This window comes from Lathamus discolor, chromosome 13 (genome assembly GCF_037157495.1).
Source record: "Lathamus discolor isolate bLatDis1 chromosome 13, bLatDis1.hap1, whole genome shotgun sequence".
In the NCBI taxonomy this organism is placed as follows: Eukaryota; Metazoa; Chordata; class Aves; order Psittaciformes; family Psittacidae; genus Lathamus; species Lathamus discolor.
Genome location: NC_088896.1, coordinates 10725760 through 10743719, shown reverse-complemented (window position 1 = coordinate 10743719; position 17960 = coordinate 10725760). Strand labels below are relative to the sequence as shown.

General features: G+C 42.5%; 1 protein-coding gene across 6 annotated transcripts in view; it reads right to left on the bottom strand.

Annotated features, from left to right (window-relative positions):
- The window catches only part of KCNJ16 (potassium inwardly rectifying channel subfamily J member 16), a 38597-nt gene that overhangs the window by 5009 nt on the left and 15628 nt on the right, over positions 1–17960 (bottom strand). The window contains exons 3-4 of one of the 6 annotated variants that reach the window (XM_065693685.1): positions 17121–17226; positions 14792–14904 (exon numbers count right to left, since the gene is read on the bottom strand). The exons of 4 other annotated variants lie outside the window; for them this stretch is intronic. The gene's annotated coding sequence lies outside the window, so the exon portion shown is untranslated. The remainder of the gene's footprint in view (positions 1–14791; positions 14905–17120; positions 17227–17960) is intronic. One more of the 6 variants, XM_065693684.1, reaches the window with a different exon arrangement.

The following is a 17960-nucleotide window of genomic DNA, read 5'->3' as shown; positions in this document are numbered from 1 at the left end:
CCCTCTTAAAGTTAGCGAAATCATAGTATGATAGAATAGTCTGGGTTGGAAAGGACGTTAAGATCATCCAGTTCCACCCCCCCTGCCATGGGCAGGGACACCTCACACTAAACCATCCCACACAAGGCTCTGTCCAACCTGGCCTTGAACACAGCCAGGGATGGAGCATTCACAACCTCCCTGGGCAACCCATTCCAGTATCTCACCACCCTTACAGTAAAGAATTTCCTCCTTATATCCAATCTAAACTTCCCCTGTTTAAGTTTTAACCCGTTACCCCTTGTCCTGTCACTACAGTTCCTAATGAAGAGTCCCTCCCCAGCACCCCTATAGGCCCCCTTCAGATACTAGAAGGCTGCTCTGAGGTCCCCACGCAGCCTTCTCTTCTCCAGGCTGAACAGCCCCAACTTCCTCAGCCTGTCTTCATACGGGAGGTGCTCCAGCTCCTGATCATCCTCGTGGCCTCCTCTGGACTTGTTTCAACAGTTCCATGTCCTTTTTATGTTGAGGGCACCAGAACTGCACACAATGCTCCAGGTGAGGTCTCACGAGAGGAGAAGGGCAGGATCACCTCCTTTGACCTGCGGGTCACGTTCCTTTTGATGCAGCCCAGGATACAGTTGGCTTTCTGGGATACCAGTGCATACTGCCCGCTCATGTTAAGGTTCTCATTGAAATAGTTGAGGTTGCTAATGATTTCTTTGTTGCATGTTTGCTTGTTTTTCTCCATTAGAAGAAATGCCTTGTAGAACACCCTCATTTAGACATAAGACTTCAGTAGCATGGCTAGCACATCCAGTGCTAATGTTTTTCAACCAGAAAATGTATCAAACACTCCATCATTCATCATTAGTTGTGTTTCAATATTGCCCAGAAAAAGCTGGTCATGGAATTGAGCTTTCCTGGGCCAGTGCTACAAAGACATATTTGTTCCATTTGTAGCAAAGTGTTTACATTTGAAATGAGAAAGAAACACCTCTTAGGTCCTGCAAATCCTCTCAAATCGTTCCTTAAAGCAAACAAAAACTATCCAGCTGCCTAAAAGCATTTACATTTTTATTCATGGGTTTGAAACAAACATGCGGCATGTTAATAAAATCCGTGGAGGACACAAATTTAGGAAGTGATGTGAATGAGGAGATTCCTCTGTCAGAGCAGAGAAAGAAGGGATGTCTTTGCAGATTGCAACCAGATGAACTTCAGCAGTACGAAAGTGCTAGGCTATAGGTTTAGTGACTAATAACAAGAACTTATGTTAGAAACTGAGACCTCATCAACAGGAATCCAATAAAAAAGGAAAGACTCAGCTGAAATAATCAGTTACAGGATGCTTATGAATTACTTCTAGGATACAGCACTGAAAAAGGCAAATGCCTTTTCCTGCAGGTCTTCAGCTCATTCCACCATATCCCAACCGCTAACACACGGAACACTGACAAGTCAGAAGTGATAGGGGACAGAGCCAGGACAACCCAATATCTTTGCAAATGCCATGCTTCTAACTGACACCTCTGGAGAAAATAAGCTAAATTCCTTCTTTTTTTCTTTTTCCTGAGCTAAAACTGTCATTATTCTTCCAAGAAGTGTAAGTTTGCAATGGAAAAATGACAAGTACTTTTCCCGTTTTTTAGCTGCGTTCAGCTGACAAAAGTTCAGATGTAGGTTTACAACGAAGCCAACAGATTCATGGAAAATGAATTTAGAAAGAAAAATAACTTTCCTAGTGGTAGTCTTTTTCCTCAGCTCTTCATTCACTTTGCCTGAGTCGAAATGACTGCACACACTTCAAGGCAGAGGAGAGTCAGGCCCATAGAGTGTAATATATATTGGATGGACTAGATTAACAGACCGAGAACTCTTCTCTCATCCAAGGAACAATGACAAGCATGCATAGACACCATTCCAAAAACACTTAAAAGCCAAACATAGTTTCCATTTCTTTTTTCTTTTCTTTTTTTTGGTCTTCTTTTCTCTTTTTTTCCAGGGCAGAAATGAATGTGACATATGGTGGCGTAGCCTCAGAATGTGGCCTTCATTAAAAAACACAACATTAATGTTTCCAAAAATACTTCTTGGAAGAGACTCTTTGGAAACATTCATATGACTTGCTTCACTCATAGCTTTAAACAAACAGTGTAGCCTTAGTCTACTGAAGACTCCTGACCTAACATTTTATAAGTCATATTTCACAACAAACAAAAACTGGAAACTATTGAGTTATTTTTTTTAAGAACCTCATAATGTGAGGTGTGAAAACGAAGCAAATTGTAATCAGGAGTCAATATAAGCTTAAATAAAAACCATACTTGGGCTTAGACTGGTTTTCTTATTGACTGATTCAAACTAGAGTTCCTTGAAAATACTCACAAATGTCCTGGGACTCTAAAAGGGACTAAACAGTTCATGAATCAAGGACTACTGAGCTGCTTCCACTCTCTGCTGTTGCCATCAGCAAATCATCGTGTTTCAAAAATGGTGTTTTTCTGGCACCATCTTCAGGTTTTGTTGGTGCTGGGAAGAATCATGGGCTGCCACACACGCAGTCGTGTGGCAAAGTCCACTCTGACTTTACAGCAGTCTGTCACACACAGGAGATGACTTTCATTGTGAGGCATCTTGCATTAGGAACTCTGACTCTACTTAGGGTCACTCCTAAATACAGGTTGGAGTAATATATAGATGCTCATGCTGAGTTTTGGACTGGTATAAATGAAACCATGTAGTAAGATGTTAGATTGGATCTTGCAGAACAATCAGAATGTCCGTAATAAGGAAGGGATGTGATGCAGAACTTCCTAAACCAGGAGCAAATAACCTAGCCCTGCAGCTGGATGGAGTAAAAAAGAATGAATGAAGAGCAACACTAACAGCCATATACTGCTCTAACAGCCATATACTGCTCTCAGGATATGAATTAATCGTTCCCCATCATGTTGAAAATTGGATTGCTCAGAGTCATTTGGCATTGCACAGTGGAGACGTGCCCCAGATGACCTAAAATCCCAAATGTACTTTAAAGTCTTAGGAAATAGTCTCCTCAGCCACTCAAAACCACCTAAAAAGGCTGCCTGGTATTTTGGGTGTGCTTAAAGGTAAGTAAGCCAGCTCTGAACCTTTCCAGGCTCTCTCTGAAAGTCTCTCAAGTACAATAATACTCATACATCATAATTAATAACTCTTTTACATTGTCTGATGTTGCTTAGAACATTAAAGTCTAAAACCCCCATCCTCCAGCGTTTCTGAATTATGTAAATCTGTGTTACAAGCTGTCCTTCATTCATGGGGACACTTTCAAACAGGAATAGGATTTTCCTATCCCAAGCAAGAGGTACTGAGGCCACGAAGTTCATCACTCTCGCTACTGAGACACGCTGACTTTTCCAGAACAGCCTGAGGACTATTATTGTTATTATTACACTATTATTATTACCAAATTTTAAAGGGGAGAAGACCACAGACTTACAACCAGACTTGTGAACTTAAATCTGACAGCCACTGCAAACCTCTTTCAAATGGAAACATTTCACCCATCCCTCCGAACACCATGCGAATTACATTAAAGGTCTTACTACCTGGTAAAGATTAACAAAGGGGGTGGGGGAGGATTTAAAAACATTCTCTACTCACTAAAGCTCATGGATCGGTTGCTGCAAATGATTCTCAGATGTTGCCAGGAAGCGTTTTCACCTTCCTCTAACACTAACACACAAACCCTTGCCCTTTTGTGTCTCGCTTTTACTTTCCATGGGCTTTTCTCCACTTTCTTTCTGGGCATGTTTGTACACATCATGCACCTCCTCTTGCACACTGTTCTGTTGTTCAGAGGAGGAAGCGTGCTGAAGTTTGCAGTGCTTTTGCTAATCATTCTTATAAATATATAAATGTATTTCCCTTCCCAAACAAGAACTGGTTAGAGATAGAAGTGGAGCAGTGAAGCTAGGCAGGATAGAAGGAAGACAGAAATAGAGAAATCTCAAAGATTTCATTTGATTAAATGGCAGAGAGGGTTCAGATGTTTTTCTAAAGCACATATGTATCAGAGTTCACAAAATCAGCACATATTCTAATTATCGAAGCCAAGGCTAGGATTTCAGTGTGCTGGGTACTGACACATGCTCAGGGAGACGCTCTAGAGACCTGTGTTCATGGGGTCTGCACAGTGACCCCCCAAACCTTTGAAAACTTCACCCCAATTAGATATGGAAGAAAAGTAAGTAAATTCCTGTATTTCAAAGGTCATAAAGCAGTGCAGTGGCAGAAAGAGGAACAAACCTAACACCTACTTATACCCAGTGAAGAGCTACCACAAAGCCAACACTAGCAAAAGAAAAGCTTTTTATTATGTTTGTCATTTTTATCTGGTTGTTCCAGATGAACAACCTGTTCCAGAAGAGTTCCAGACCTGGAACTCTTGATTTTCATCAACTTGCTCAGAACAACAGCAACTTGAAAGCATCAAGTTTAGCTTTTAAAGACTTCCTAAATGCAACTGTCAAGTTAATCTTGATAGTTTGAGTTTAAGGCTCAGTGTTTTATGAGGATAATCCCCATATTGCACCTTAACTTAATACCTACCAAGTTGTTGCTACGCCCATTTTATTACTATATTTTCCCATTATGTAAACAAGCAGGGGTGAATTTTTGTTCAGTGACAACTTCAGTCAACAGCCTTTTTGTAAAACATTAAGCAAAACAATGTGAAGATCTCGGTTCCAGAATAATTCTGTTCTGAGATGAAATCAAAAAGAAAACAACTTGAAACCTCCAAGTGAAGCTGGGTACTCTCATTGTAACCCCACACACATGGCAGTGGATCTCTCTTCCTAGCATCAGTTTAGCAATCACCTCAGTTTCCTGCTTCGCTTTGAAATGGTCTGAAAGGTTTCCAGTTTTAGTCATTGTTGTGTAACCCTGGAAGACTTTCAGCTCGGAGACCAGAAATGTGACAAGTTGAAACCTTTTGAACTGCTTTGGAATTCACTCAAATACTTGTTCCTTTAAAAAAAACCAACACACCACCACCCACAAAACCTAAATAAATCTATTGTAAGACAGCAGTGAGACTCTTCCTTCCTTCTTTCTTTCCTTCCTCCTTTCACTCTTTGCAAAGGGACCTAACTTCTAATACTTCCAGCCAGTCTTTCTGCTTCCAGTATGCAACCCCTAATCCCCAGAGCAGGGCTGGCACACATCATGATTCATCACTGGTGTATCTCATACCATGGCACCACACGACTGCCCAAGGAGGTGTTTGATAGGGTATGCGTCAAGGCTTCTACTTGTAAATCTACTGCCTGCTTGGCTTGTGAGTCTGATTTTCCTCACAAGATAGACTTATCTTTATGGTGTGAACATTTTCACTTTTCTCCTCTGGCAAAACAAAGAGCACAATGAAGTTCACAGCTTCAGGGGTCTGATATTCTTCATCTCTAACAGGTCATGTCTGAGAGCCTGATAAGCACAGCTTTATGTTACAAGTGGGGGGTTTTTGTATTTAATGTTCCCCATCTCAGCTCAGATCCCCCTAAATGACTAAAGGGCATCTCTACAAGGGAAAGGGGAATGCAAACTGAACCCAGAGCCAGATCTCTAGAAGGCAAGGGTAGAGGAGAGGGGCTCCCATGACACACAGTTCTGCAAGCATCACTTAACAAGTAGCACCCTTCTTCTCCGTCCTTTTGTGTATCTAGGTCTTAACACAGCAGCAGATTGCAAATACAGAGTTAAAAAACAACTTTGAATAGACTAAGCTCAAAGCTGGAGGAAAAGGATATTTCATAGACTTCTTATTCAATTCCTCTGTACAGAGACAAGACCTAAAGTATCAATATAGAAGCGTTTGATCATTACACATTTTAAAAGATAGACATAAATAGCACAGAGCAGCAGACCTCTGCACTGATTTTCAAGTCATGCAATAGTGCTGTAGTCTACACTGGAACAACTCACAGGAACAGATATATTGACATTTAATTCATCTAAGTGAAACCAGATCTCCTTAAAACAAGTAAAGAAAGGAAAGAAGTTTGACCCTTTAAGTTTGAGAAGACATACTCTGGAAGGTGCTCCCCGACGAAGGCTGTTGCCTGTTTCAGAGCCACAGGACAGGTTAAGAGTGAACCAGCCCCCTGCTTTACCACTCCGAGCAACTCCCCAAATCTGTAGAAAGCTGAAAATGTCTATTGTAATTTATTCACACTGTATGCACTGCCTGGCTTTAGCCAGGAACAAGCAGTGGAAACACTGAAATACCATAAGAAATGGAAAGTGCTGGCAACTTGAAACTCCTGATTTCGGGCCTCACTGCCATTCTTTGTCTCAGACAATTTGGCAGGGGTGAAACCTAAAACTGTCGACTCTCAGGACTCTTTTCCTCTTTTTAACCCTCAGCTCTCAGCAGCTCCTGTACCGAGGTGACCGGACACAGCATGTAGTCGGCAGCATGATGCCCACCTCAGCCTGCCTTAGAGCAGAACCGGGATCCCTGGGGCTCAAAGGTGACTCAGCACAGCCCACACCTGCAGTGGGGTAGCTGGATCCACTGTCACCTCTTCCAGCCTCAAAATCCCCCTTCTGATTCTCTTCCCAACAGCTCTGAGCCATTTGCATTCTGGTATTGAGCTGAAAGAGTCTCTGCTCCTGCTCAAGCCCCCATAGCCTCAGTGGTATAGCCAGTACACATCCTGGAGCTGAAAATCTACCTGACATGCAGACATGGAACAGCAGAAAAGATCTAATTCATAGCCAGTCTTCTTCCTTTGGAAATCAGTAGCAAACCCATTCCTTACTTCAGCAGACAGAACCCCCTGGACTTTAATGCAAGTTAGGTGTGAAGCAGTTGAATGCAAGAGTTAGCACTAATTCTCATTTCCTGCTCCCTCCTCTCCTCACACGCTGATGTCTGCGCTGATGCACAGTGAAGGTTAATGCCAATGGCTCCGCAGATGTGTGCAGTATGATTTCTCCACACACTGAACCTTATGGATTACATTCAGCCTACAGAGGCACAGAGAAATTCTTCGAGGAACTTTTCCACCAGATCTTGTTGGCAAGGAGCTGTAGAACAGTTTGTTGCAGCTCTTAATAGACATGATGTAATATCATAATGTATTCAACAATAGGTATGTGGCAGGTCATGAACAATGATGGAATCAGATTAGATAATGTTGACCACTTTCATGTAACAGAGCCAACACCCTCAGCTCTGTAATTTGCCACGACTCAGTGCTGTTATATCTCTTCTCAAAACACAACAGGTTATTAATAACATAGGATTTTGGGGGCAGGCAGGCAGGAGCTGATATACTAAAAGGGTTCTTCCAGCCTCAGGGCCCGTTTCCTTGACGTCACCTTGTGCTACACCGCTTCCTGAGGCAGAGAGCGTACTCCTTTTTTTCCTGTTTTCTGGAGAACATTGTAAACCAAGAATCCAGGGAAGGGCACTGAGACATGAGCACACAGAGCCACTTTCTCCCCAGTTGTGCTCTTTATTCAGGTACATCTATAGAATAAGAGAGATACAGGTCCAGGGCTCGTGGCACTACAGTTACCTCCTGCAGTCCTATGTACTTCAGTGTTCCCTGGTCCTGCAGCTCTTTGTGAGTAGCAAAACAACTAAGAGAAGAAAAGGTTATGCGGTTTTAAGCAAAGGGTTATGTGAAGAGCTGAGAACGCCTTGTATTGCCTGTGCGAGTTTTAATCCTGCCAATTCAACAGGCTGCTTTCACAATGGAAAGCCTTGTGCTGGTGTCAGTGGAGTTTGGATCAGATGCCTTGCTATTGTATTTCATGTGAGGAACAGAATAAAACAGAATCCCAAGTTAATAGCATGAGTAAGCTCTGTTCAACAGATGAGAGGAGATAGATGTGAGTAGGAAGCCTGAGGATCTCTGATTTTTTCATTAGATTTTTTTCTCCAGTCCTAGTAGAAGGTTCCCTAAGATGTAGTCTGACACCAGTTACTCACTTCTAAGGGCTATGCAGGGCAGACAGCAGCACTTGCAAGTTTCTACTGATCTCAGCTTTCAGCTCCTGACCTCAGCAGGAATTCCACTCTAATACTCAGAAGCTGCCTCATCCCACCTAATAAAATATCCCAAATGGCAATTAAATCACCAAAGCCTTTGCATTTTCCAAACTAATGCAGTGAAAATAGCATTTTGCACAAGTTCTTTGAGGAAATGGGAAACAGCGAAAAAAATCCAAACATGTAAATAAAGTGAATCACAACCACTATGACCTAATGTTTTAGGAAATGCCACAGAAAAACTTGCTGTCTCAGCTTTTGATTCCCAAATCAAAGAGGTTGAGATAAGTATTAGCTAAGGATCAAGTCAAACAACATACCAGTGCTATTTTCTTGATAGGAGAAGCACCAGAAAATTCAGTGACTGACATTGCCATGTGCAATCCAGGCAATCAAATGCTGGCTTCAACAAGTTCATTTATCAATCATTATCAGGGTCAAGAATCACTATTTCCTTTTCTGAGCAGCTTTCTAGAACTCATTTGTGAATATAGACACAGCAGAAGCCTACCCCTAATATGTGTAAATATGATTTACTCTCTAGTCCGATAGAGGACACCACATAGCTCCTATGGCTGGATCTGCTCAGGCAAGGCCCGTAGTCCTACATGGCATCCTGAGTTTCAGGTTCTCCATCCAAACCAGAACACGCTTCCACATTTGTGGAGCTATGTATGTTACCACTTTTAAGAAGCCTGTGAAATATATTAAATGGTTTCAGAGATCAGAGGCCTGATCCAAACCCTCCTGAACTCAGCAAAGGGGATGTCTTTGATTTCTTGTTTTGGATCAGATCTAGCTGCTGGGTTTCTCAGTATCACCGCAGGCAGTATCCACCGCTGCTGTTCAGAGTTGGCTGGGCTTGCTGGAATTACAGCAATACTTTCTAAGGAACTAGAGCTTTTTTAAACCTTCATTTGCTTTGGTTCACAGACTTTGGCAGAATGTTGACTTTCCATATTGTTACTTAACTGCACTGAGGTCCATAGGAAATCTGGGAAGGGGATGCTTCTTTCAGAGATGACTTTCAACACCTTGCAGAGGAGATGGCTGGGGCTCTGTGTATACATCCTCAGGAGCCCCTGTCTCAGCATGGCTGCATGTGATCTGGAAACACACGTTACCCTGAAACTCAGGAGTTGTTTATGCAGAACCCACACTCAGCATGGTGTTGGCCACTCTGGTTTTCAGCTGTCACTCTCCTCCCAAGTTCAATGGTCTAACTTACAGTATGTGGTGTTTTGGAAGTCAGATAACTAAAATAATGTGGAAGTGGAAAATCATGTGTGTGCTTGGGCCATATATTGAAGAATGTTATGGTTACCTCAGTGTATGGGTTGCACAACTCCATTTCTGGTCTCTTGAAGCTGTACCACAGCTTATTCCTGATCACCTGAGTGAGGTTTTGGACACAGCAACTGATATTTTAAGACACATGAATATAGGCAGAATGTCTTCTTAAACGTCGTTCCTCCTCCCCCAGGTTTAAATCACCATTAGATAAGATACTCATTCCTCTAAAGATGGGAACATTCCTCCTGAATCAGAGTTGAGTTTCTGTTATGCCTGTGCCTGTTCTTTGATGGTAGTCCACATCCAATATCCAATGGGGTAAACTTTACTCATCATTTATGACTCCATACACGAAGTTTTTCCTCTCCACTCTATCCAAAACCATATGTAGGAGATAGATTCAGTGCTTAATTCTTAAGACTGTTTATAGTATAAGCATACAACAAGAATGAATCTAAGCCTGCTTCAAATCTTCCTGAGACTGGAGCCAGAGAGTTTCAATACTTGCTGAAGGCTTTACAATGAACCACTGGAAGAATGCTACAAACTGGTTTCTCAGTCCCATCATAACGAATTAATGAAATCAGAAACCTCGTCAGCTGTCTCAGGGCAAGTCAATACACTATTTTTTGTGCAAAATATCAAACTAGTTTAAAAAATGACAGTGCTTATTTAAAAAATACATATATGTATGTTGCCTTTAATAAAGAGAGTGAATTTAGGGGGTTTTACGTAGGATTTTTGTCTTCCAGTGCATAGGGGCTGCCTCTGCCTCCCTCCCTGCCCGTGATCTTTGCTCCTGTGGCTGCCCTTTGCATGGAAGCTTTTCACTCAGCAGCACGACTGACTGAAGGAGCTACTTATGGGAGGGTTCAGCTCATTTCAAGATGTTTGTCATGAACCTGCTCAGTCAGCCGTGTTTTTCCTGTTTTACTTCTCAAAGGCAAACACTGTGAACAAGGGAGCAGATCTTATCACGGCGATGTTAACAAAAATACATCAAATAAAAATCTGTTATATTACAAATGTCAACACTCATGAAAAAAGATATCTAAACTACAGCAGAGTTGCCTTTATTGCCAAAACAATTCCCCAAGATTGGTCCGAGAAGCAACTTTCTGTTTTCTCTCATAGGTGCTACGGACCTGTGGAACAAATGGCTCTCTTGTTTGTTATATATTAACACCACAGGGTGCTGTCACCAGAGACAGAAATATGCCTACTTAGAATTTCACTCTCTGGTTTGATATTTACTTTCAGTGTCCCCTGATCCAGACTGAATAATAGGGAGTTAGATAAAGGATTAGTCAATAAAATTAGGTTCAAAAGTGCTACACACAGCCTAAGTGGAAAATGTTTATCCTGTATTTTCCCTGGCTTGTTTTGACTCTTGTTTTTCACTGTGCAAAACTGAGCAAAAGCATCACTTTCTCCTGCCACGAAGCCAGAGGGATTCAAAAGTCACACAAATCCGTAGGCGATTAATTAAACCTCAAATCACTGCCACGGCCTGACAAGCTCCGAATCACATGAGCTTGGGCTGGTGGCATTCTTCCTCAGGAACATTCTGCACAGTGCTAAGCTGTATTCACCTCATAATGAAAAGATCTTCAGGGAATGAAGTCTGTGAAAAACACAAAGTGGTGTTTCCCACAGAAAAAGCAAGCCACACCGCTTGGGTGTCTTAGTGTGGGAGCAACTGCAAGGCTGATTAGGCTCAGGAGAGAAAGTACAGATTAAGGAGACTAAAAAGTAACCTAGAAGGTTCTGGAAGGAAGCCAGAAGTACTGTAACAAAGGGAAAGCAATCTGAAAACAATAATGTGACAAAGCATCCCATGGAAAGAAGCAAGGATGCAACTCCAGTCCATATGAATGCTAGATAGATGAAGTTATCTCCCAGCTCCTGCCAGCACAAACATCATTTACGGAGCTTGACAGCTGCACAGCAATTAGGAGAGGAGCTTGTGTTTACTTGTGTTTCAAGGCAGAAGCAGCCAGTGGGTTCCAACAACATCATGACGCGTGTTGATAATTATGATATTATGCCATTGATTTGGTGTCGGGGTGTTTTTCAAATCAGGATTTGAGATCTCTTTGTTCTCCTGTGTCAAACTCAGCTTTGAGGTCATTCTTTGCCTTACACACCCTTGGCTGTTTATGAACGTCCTCACAAAACTCAAAGCCCATTTCCCATTGAGGAAGACAAGAAACAGGTTTGTGTCATTGTCTGGCTCAACTGTTCTTCATAGCTACATAATAATTTCAAAGAGAGGAATACTTACTAGCTTGAAGCTTTACTGTTGTAAAAGCCTCACAACAATGAAAGGATATGCATGGTACGAAGCACAGGATTGAGGAGAACCTGCTTTTCATATTAAAGGGAAATGAATGACATCCATCTATTAGAAAGGTAAATTAGTGGAAGGTTCAGTGGGCCTACAATGAATGCTAAGGGCCATTTCATCATCAAAGCAGGTGGTTCTAGAGGTCTTTGTATGACAGAGGTCCCCTACTGACATCCCAAGGGAGGCCAAGCCTTCTATGCTTTTAGATCCTGGATAGAGGGGCAGACCTTGGCACCTTAATCTGACATTCCCTTAAAGCTGCAGGCAACATATTCTCCTGTCCTGATGTTCTGCATTGCTGCTCCTCGCTGTGGCTGCATTTCAGGAGCTGGGACAGCACTCTGGTATCCTTCAGAATAAAAGGATTGCTATTGCAGAAGCTGGAAAAATGTCAGCAGAAAGGATGAAATATTGCCCCATGCCCTTGCCATACTGAACAGGGAATCTTTTCTTTCACTGTTGGTTTAGGACTTAATCCTGCAAGGTCTTGTCTGTCAGCAAATACAATCAGGTTTAAGAGCATGAATAACCATCCTAGCTATCACTGGAAACTATTTTGTTAGTGTAAAATTAAGCAAGTGCAGAAGTTCTCCAATAGACTTGGAGCAGAGTACTCAGCACCCTGCAGAAATGAGCCTTTAGTTCTTAGAACCATTTATTGTGTCCAGAACAGCCATTCATTAGGGCTTTGTGCAGAGAGGTTGAATTTCACTCACTTGGAAGATACTCTTTCTAACCCCCTGAGACACACAGACTCTTTGGTTGATTTGGAAAACAAAATGATTAATGGCATTTTACAAGTTTTTCCACTAAACAGATTTCAGTTGAAGTCTGTCACAAGCTAAAGAATTTGCAGGAATAGTGTCAATCTGACGACATAGTGGCAATAAATCCTATTGTACTGGATTACATTTTTACCCATTAAAATGCTTTGACCTATTGTCATCCAAGTAGAACCACATTCCACTGGCTGTTCAAAAGGTTCTGATTTCACTCGCGATTGTTACCAGGGCAACTGCACCTCGATCCAAAACTCTGCTGCACCAATCAGTTGACTTGATTCGAACAGACTCATGTAGATAAAGTAAAGCACTAATTACTTATTCCCATTGACAAAGTCTAAATCAAATCTTTCTGTGACCTGAAACGCACAGAAGTTGATTGAGGGTTACTTTTTTCTTGCAGGAGGCACCAATTGCTTCCTTTCTTTGGGGAATAGCAACCTGTGGTAACAAAATGCCATGAGAAGATTAATATTCTTAGTCCATCCAAAGCAAGAGTGCACTAGAAATCTCACCACAGGCCACTCCTGGAAAGAGTTCTCACTCAGTTGTGGAAAACTACAAGGATTTTCATTAACAGTCAAACAGCTGGTTAAGGCTTATGAGTGGAAATAGAAATAGTTGGATTTTCCCATTGAGATTTCTGGTGGAAAGTAGGCTGCGTTTTATGGCAACTACTTTTATATGTATTAAGTGAATATCATCACATTTGTTCAGATTTGTCTGAATTTGAGCTATCTTTGAGTGGCAGAATGCCAGTTAGGAATGTGCATGTTCTCCCATAGCTGCTATGGACCAGCATTTCTTGGAGAGCACAATGGGCCATGAAGGCCACATCAGGGATCTGGTCAGTAGTCAGCTCAGGGCAGGTCACTGCCAAGAAACACGAAGGAGATGCCCTAATGCTGATGTACACAAAATCAGGTGCCAATTTAAAACCAGTTTGAGAGAGAGAACATTTTCAAAAGACCTGGAGAGCCTTTGTCTTCAAAGTTGCCTCAGGAACGGATGCGCCCTTCATTCTCAGACATGGAAAACTTCCAGCTAGTTTTAGTCTTTTATTCAGATGAGTCTTCGTTTCACATTGCCAGGTGAAGCCCTGTCTTGCTTTTCCTTTGGAGTGCAGGAAAACTTGCCTGAAAAATGGCTGTGCACTGAAATTGCCTCTATTCAATTTGTTTCCCAGACTGTTGGTCAATTCTTAGATCTGTTCAGGCTATTATTGACCTCTACCATGTTGACAGCAAAGAGAAACCAAAAATTCAATGCTTCCTCAGCTGAAACTTTCCACAGGAAATTAAGGGCTGAAACACTCTCCACTCTTCCAATTCTCCAACCCAGCTTGTCACCACAAATAATATTTGAGTAGTTGAAGCATAGTCTCTCCTATCCACACTCTCAAAACACAAATTAAACTGCTTTAAGAAGAGCAACCAGTGCTACTATCGTGACTGAAAACTACCAGAAATGCTTAGTTCCTTGTGAAAAGAAGCACAGCGGCTTCTTGGAACACAGCACTGCTTCCTGCCAGCCAGGAGGGACAGCTAGTCTGCTAATACAATAATAGATGAAGAATCAAATCAAGTTCTTCTCCTAATTTAGAAAGAAACCAGAACTCTGAGGTGGTGCTTGTTTGACTTGCTTGTATTCAGCGTATGGCATTGTCATTGCACAATGGGTGACTGGAAACCAATTCTGGTTTCCAGTAAAACCAAAAGCTGATGGTGAGATTATTGGGCAAGAAGGGAACTAATATAAGAAAGCAGGGCAAGGCAGCAGCTAATCTAGAGAATCCTAGTCACTTTGAGTACACTGAGCAAGGTGAATTAGCAGCATCCTGTTGAAAGCCAGAAACCTGCTTATTATGAAGTGTTCTCCAACCAACCTTTGCCAGATCTACTCAGAACCTCTTCCAGCAGAAGGGTTTCTCACTTTTCAACTTTTCTGTCTGGTAACACTTCCTTTGCCAGAGTTTGTTTCTTTAGAAACAGTTTCCTGAACATCAGTCCCTGTCCTTTTTGCCTCCAGAATACAGATACAGAAACCTTGGTAAGAACTGGACTTGTATTTCTGCTATTTCTTCCCTTCTGTTGCAGTGTTGGGCTGTTACAGCTACACTAATGAAGCCCATCTAAAATATGGATTGCCTGAACTTTGCCTGAATTTAGTGAGTTTGCAGCTGGTTAACTCTGATCGATCCACTGACATTTGCTAAGCAGTGCTAAACCATTTATCAACACGTACTATAATCTTGTGTTTGGCAGTACATACATCAATTGTCTGATCTCCAGGGAGCTTCACTGACTTAGAGGTACCAATCATGTTACATCTGTACGTTCATACCTTTTCAAAAGCAGTAATGAAGCAACTGCATCAGAATGCTTGTCCTCATCTCAAAACTGCCCATCAGCATTGTAGAATGTGTCACGTAGATGTCCTAAGCCTTCTTTGCATTGCTTTAAATCATATAAACAAAATGAAACAGAAGAAGAGGAGAGGAGAGGAGAGGAGAGGAGAGGAGAGGAGAGGAGAGGAGAGGAGAGGAGAGGAGAGGAGAGGAGAGGAGAGGAGAGGAGAGGAGAGGAGAGGAGAGGAGAGGAGAGGAGAGGAGAGGAGAGGAGAGGAGAGGAGAGAGAAAAAGAAGAGAAGAGAAGAGAAGAGAAGAGAAGAGAAGAGAAGAGAAGAGAAGAGAAGAGAAGAGAAGAGAAGAGAAGAGAAGAGAAGAGAAGAGAAGAGAAGAGAAGAGAAGACGGAGAGCTGTTAGGCCAGTTGGCGAAGTCTTTGCAGATCATGAAAGCTAAAGAGTTTTCCTCTTTTCCTTCATTCAGTGACTAATTTCTCTTACTGTAACTAGCAGTAAGAATGTTTATTCCCACTTAAACTGAAGTATTAACTTCCTCTTCTCCATCTCCTAGGGTCACTTGTGAAAGCTCTTCCCTCACCATTCTGGCTCAACAGGAAAGCTTATAATATTACTACAAAATGCACTGTCTATAAAAGAACTTCTTTTGTATACTAAAAGCTGTAGTCTCACTCTGTATCACCATCCCCACGGGGAATGAGTCAGGGGTAATAAGAAACCCCGCTCCAAGTTCCCAGGAGACCACACTACCGGGAGAAAGGTAAGTGATGTAATGCAAGGACACTACAAATGCTTTTATAGGAAGGGTCATACGGACAGACCACTTCACAGACCACCCCTCTCTCATCTGGATCACCTCTGTCTTCTTCACAGCACTGTTGTGGCTACTGCCAGGGGAGGAGAGCTTCAATCTGAAACTATGGCACACGCAGAAGTATTTGAGGAAGTCTGTCCTTGCCTTTGGCAGGGGGTTGAAACCAGATAATGTTTAAGATCCCTTCCAACCCAAACCAGTCTGTGATTCTAAGTTGACCAACAAGGAAGATGCATTACTGTGTAACCAAACCCCTGGCAAGGGCATTGCAACCCACAACATGACAATTGTATTGGCGTCTTCCAACCTGTTCTGTCTGTTGGGTTAGTATTACTAGAAGGTTGTCTTCAGCAGGCACACCCTGGCAGAAGTGAAAACCCTCAATATACAGCAGGGAAAGGAAATGTTATCCACCACTCTGCCTTCTATATGACCTTCCCAGAGCTTCAACTTACCTACAAAGATATTACAGAGTTGTAAGTACAGTTTAAAATGCTTGTTCAGGATTTAGAAATACAGAAAGAGGGGCAACTCTAAGGTGTATGAACTTAATTCTTCCTTTCTTACCTTTGCTGGTGGATTTCGTGGCATACTAGGGGTCAGAATCTACCCACAGACTCCTTACACAAAAATGTGCACAAGTACACATTCGCACAGGTCCCCATGCACAGACACTCAGCTCTAACAAAATTAAGTCCATTCTTGTATTTCAGGCCTTTGTTACTAGGCCCACTCTACCACAATTGTTCCAACAAAGTGGTTGCCCAGAACAGACTCATAAGGCAAGCTCTGGGGCAGAGTGGTTCTTCTGACTCACACTCATTTCAGCCAATGTTTCTCACAGTCTGTAACCTTCAATTTCCTCTGGCATGAGCTGAAAGTGCCTCTGCTGATCTGCCCTCCTGACTCAAGAATTCATGCGGGCAGTTTTGCTGCACCTTAGCTTTGTTCCTCCTCTGGTAATGACGAGTTGGATAAACCCCACCAAAAATGGACAGACGGGAAGGGAGGAAAGGAGGAACTGCCAAACTGGATCAGATCTGCAGTCTGTCCGTCTCTTATCCTGCCTCCACCAGTGGCTAATACCAAATGCTCCAGGAGAAGGTGTCAGAGCTTTGCAATAGGCAGCTCTGCAAGAATTCCCCTCCTCTAACAAGTTCTTATCCTGATCTTCAGTAATTAGAGGCTGGCTTCAGCCCTGAAATTACACAGCTTAATATCCTCCCCAAACATGTATTCATAGCAGCTCTGCCTCTTTTTAATATTCAAATGAGCACCAAGTCTCCTTCTGAATTTCAGAGAGAAAATCTGTGTTTCCAAACAAGTAACAAGCTGCCAGTTTACATGCAAAACACGCTTCAAGTTGAACAAGATAGAGTTTATTCCCATACAGGTTGTTCAGTTAGTGTAAAACTCTCTTAGGTAGCAGAACCTCTGTTTACATGTACACACTCAGAGAGGCAAGCACAGATAAGGAAATGAGAAATGGGCTTTACCTTAATGTCTGCTGAGATCTGAAAGAATCTCTGCTTCACTCCCTCCTTTCCTTTTCTCTGTCTCTCTGCCTCTCTCCTGCATGGCTGGACTGACAGGTTGGCAGAGCTGAGAACGACAGGTTGGGTTTGTTTTTTTAGGCACAACTCCTCCCCCTCTCAAAGAGAGAAAAAAATGTAAGACTGTTTGAGAAAAGTTCACAGAAAATCCCATCCTTTCAGCGCATTAGAACTGATGAGAAATACGCTGCGTTTGGGAGCCAAGCAGTTTTACCGGCGCTGGCTCAAAAGGGCTCAAGGTCTACTTTGCAGTAAGTATGAAGCAAGGGGAGGATTCACACCAGGAACTAACTGGACCCCCAGCCTTTCCCATGTCTCTGATAACTGATCTAACAGGTAGTTAAAGTGCCTTTAAGGCAGCCTTGACAAGAGGCTTTTGTAAAAGTAGAAAGGGCTTTTTGCACACAGCATAAATAGCTTTGGGCCTTGGGTTTTACCCTTGCATCCCACCACCTCTATGTATAATAAAAGTCACCAGCAGGTGTTCGAAGTCCTCATTTTCTCCCCAGAACCCTCTGCTGCTGCTAACTTGCCTGCATTCACAGCAGAGAGCAGTGTGTTTTAAACTCCTGTTCTACTCCATCCTCTGACTTGGTTGCATAGAGACCAGCTCGCCTACTGTCTCTGCCACTGAAATGTGATAATAATCCCAGAGAGCTGGGAGGGATCTTTACCTGGCCACGCTGGCCACAAAAATGAGGTTAGTGTAAAAGGAGGTGTATGCAGTACAGAGCAATCCCATCAATTGTGTGCCTCCACCAGCCTTCCCAGGTTTTTCTGCCT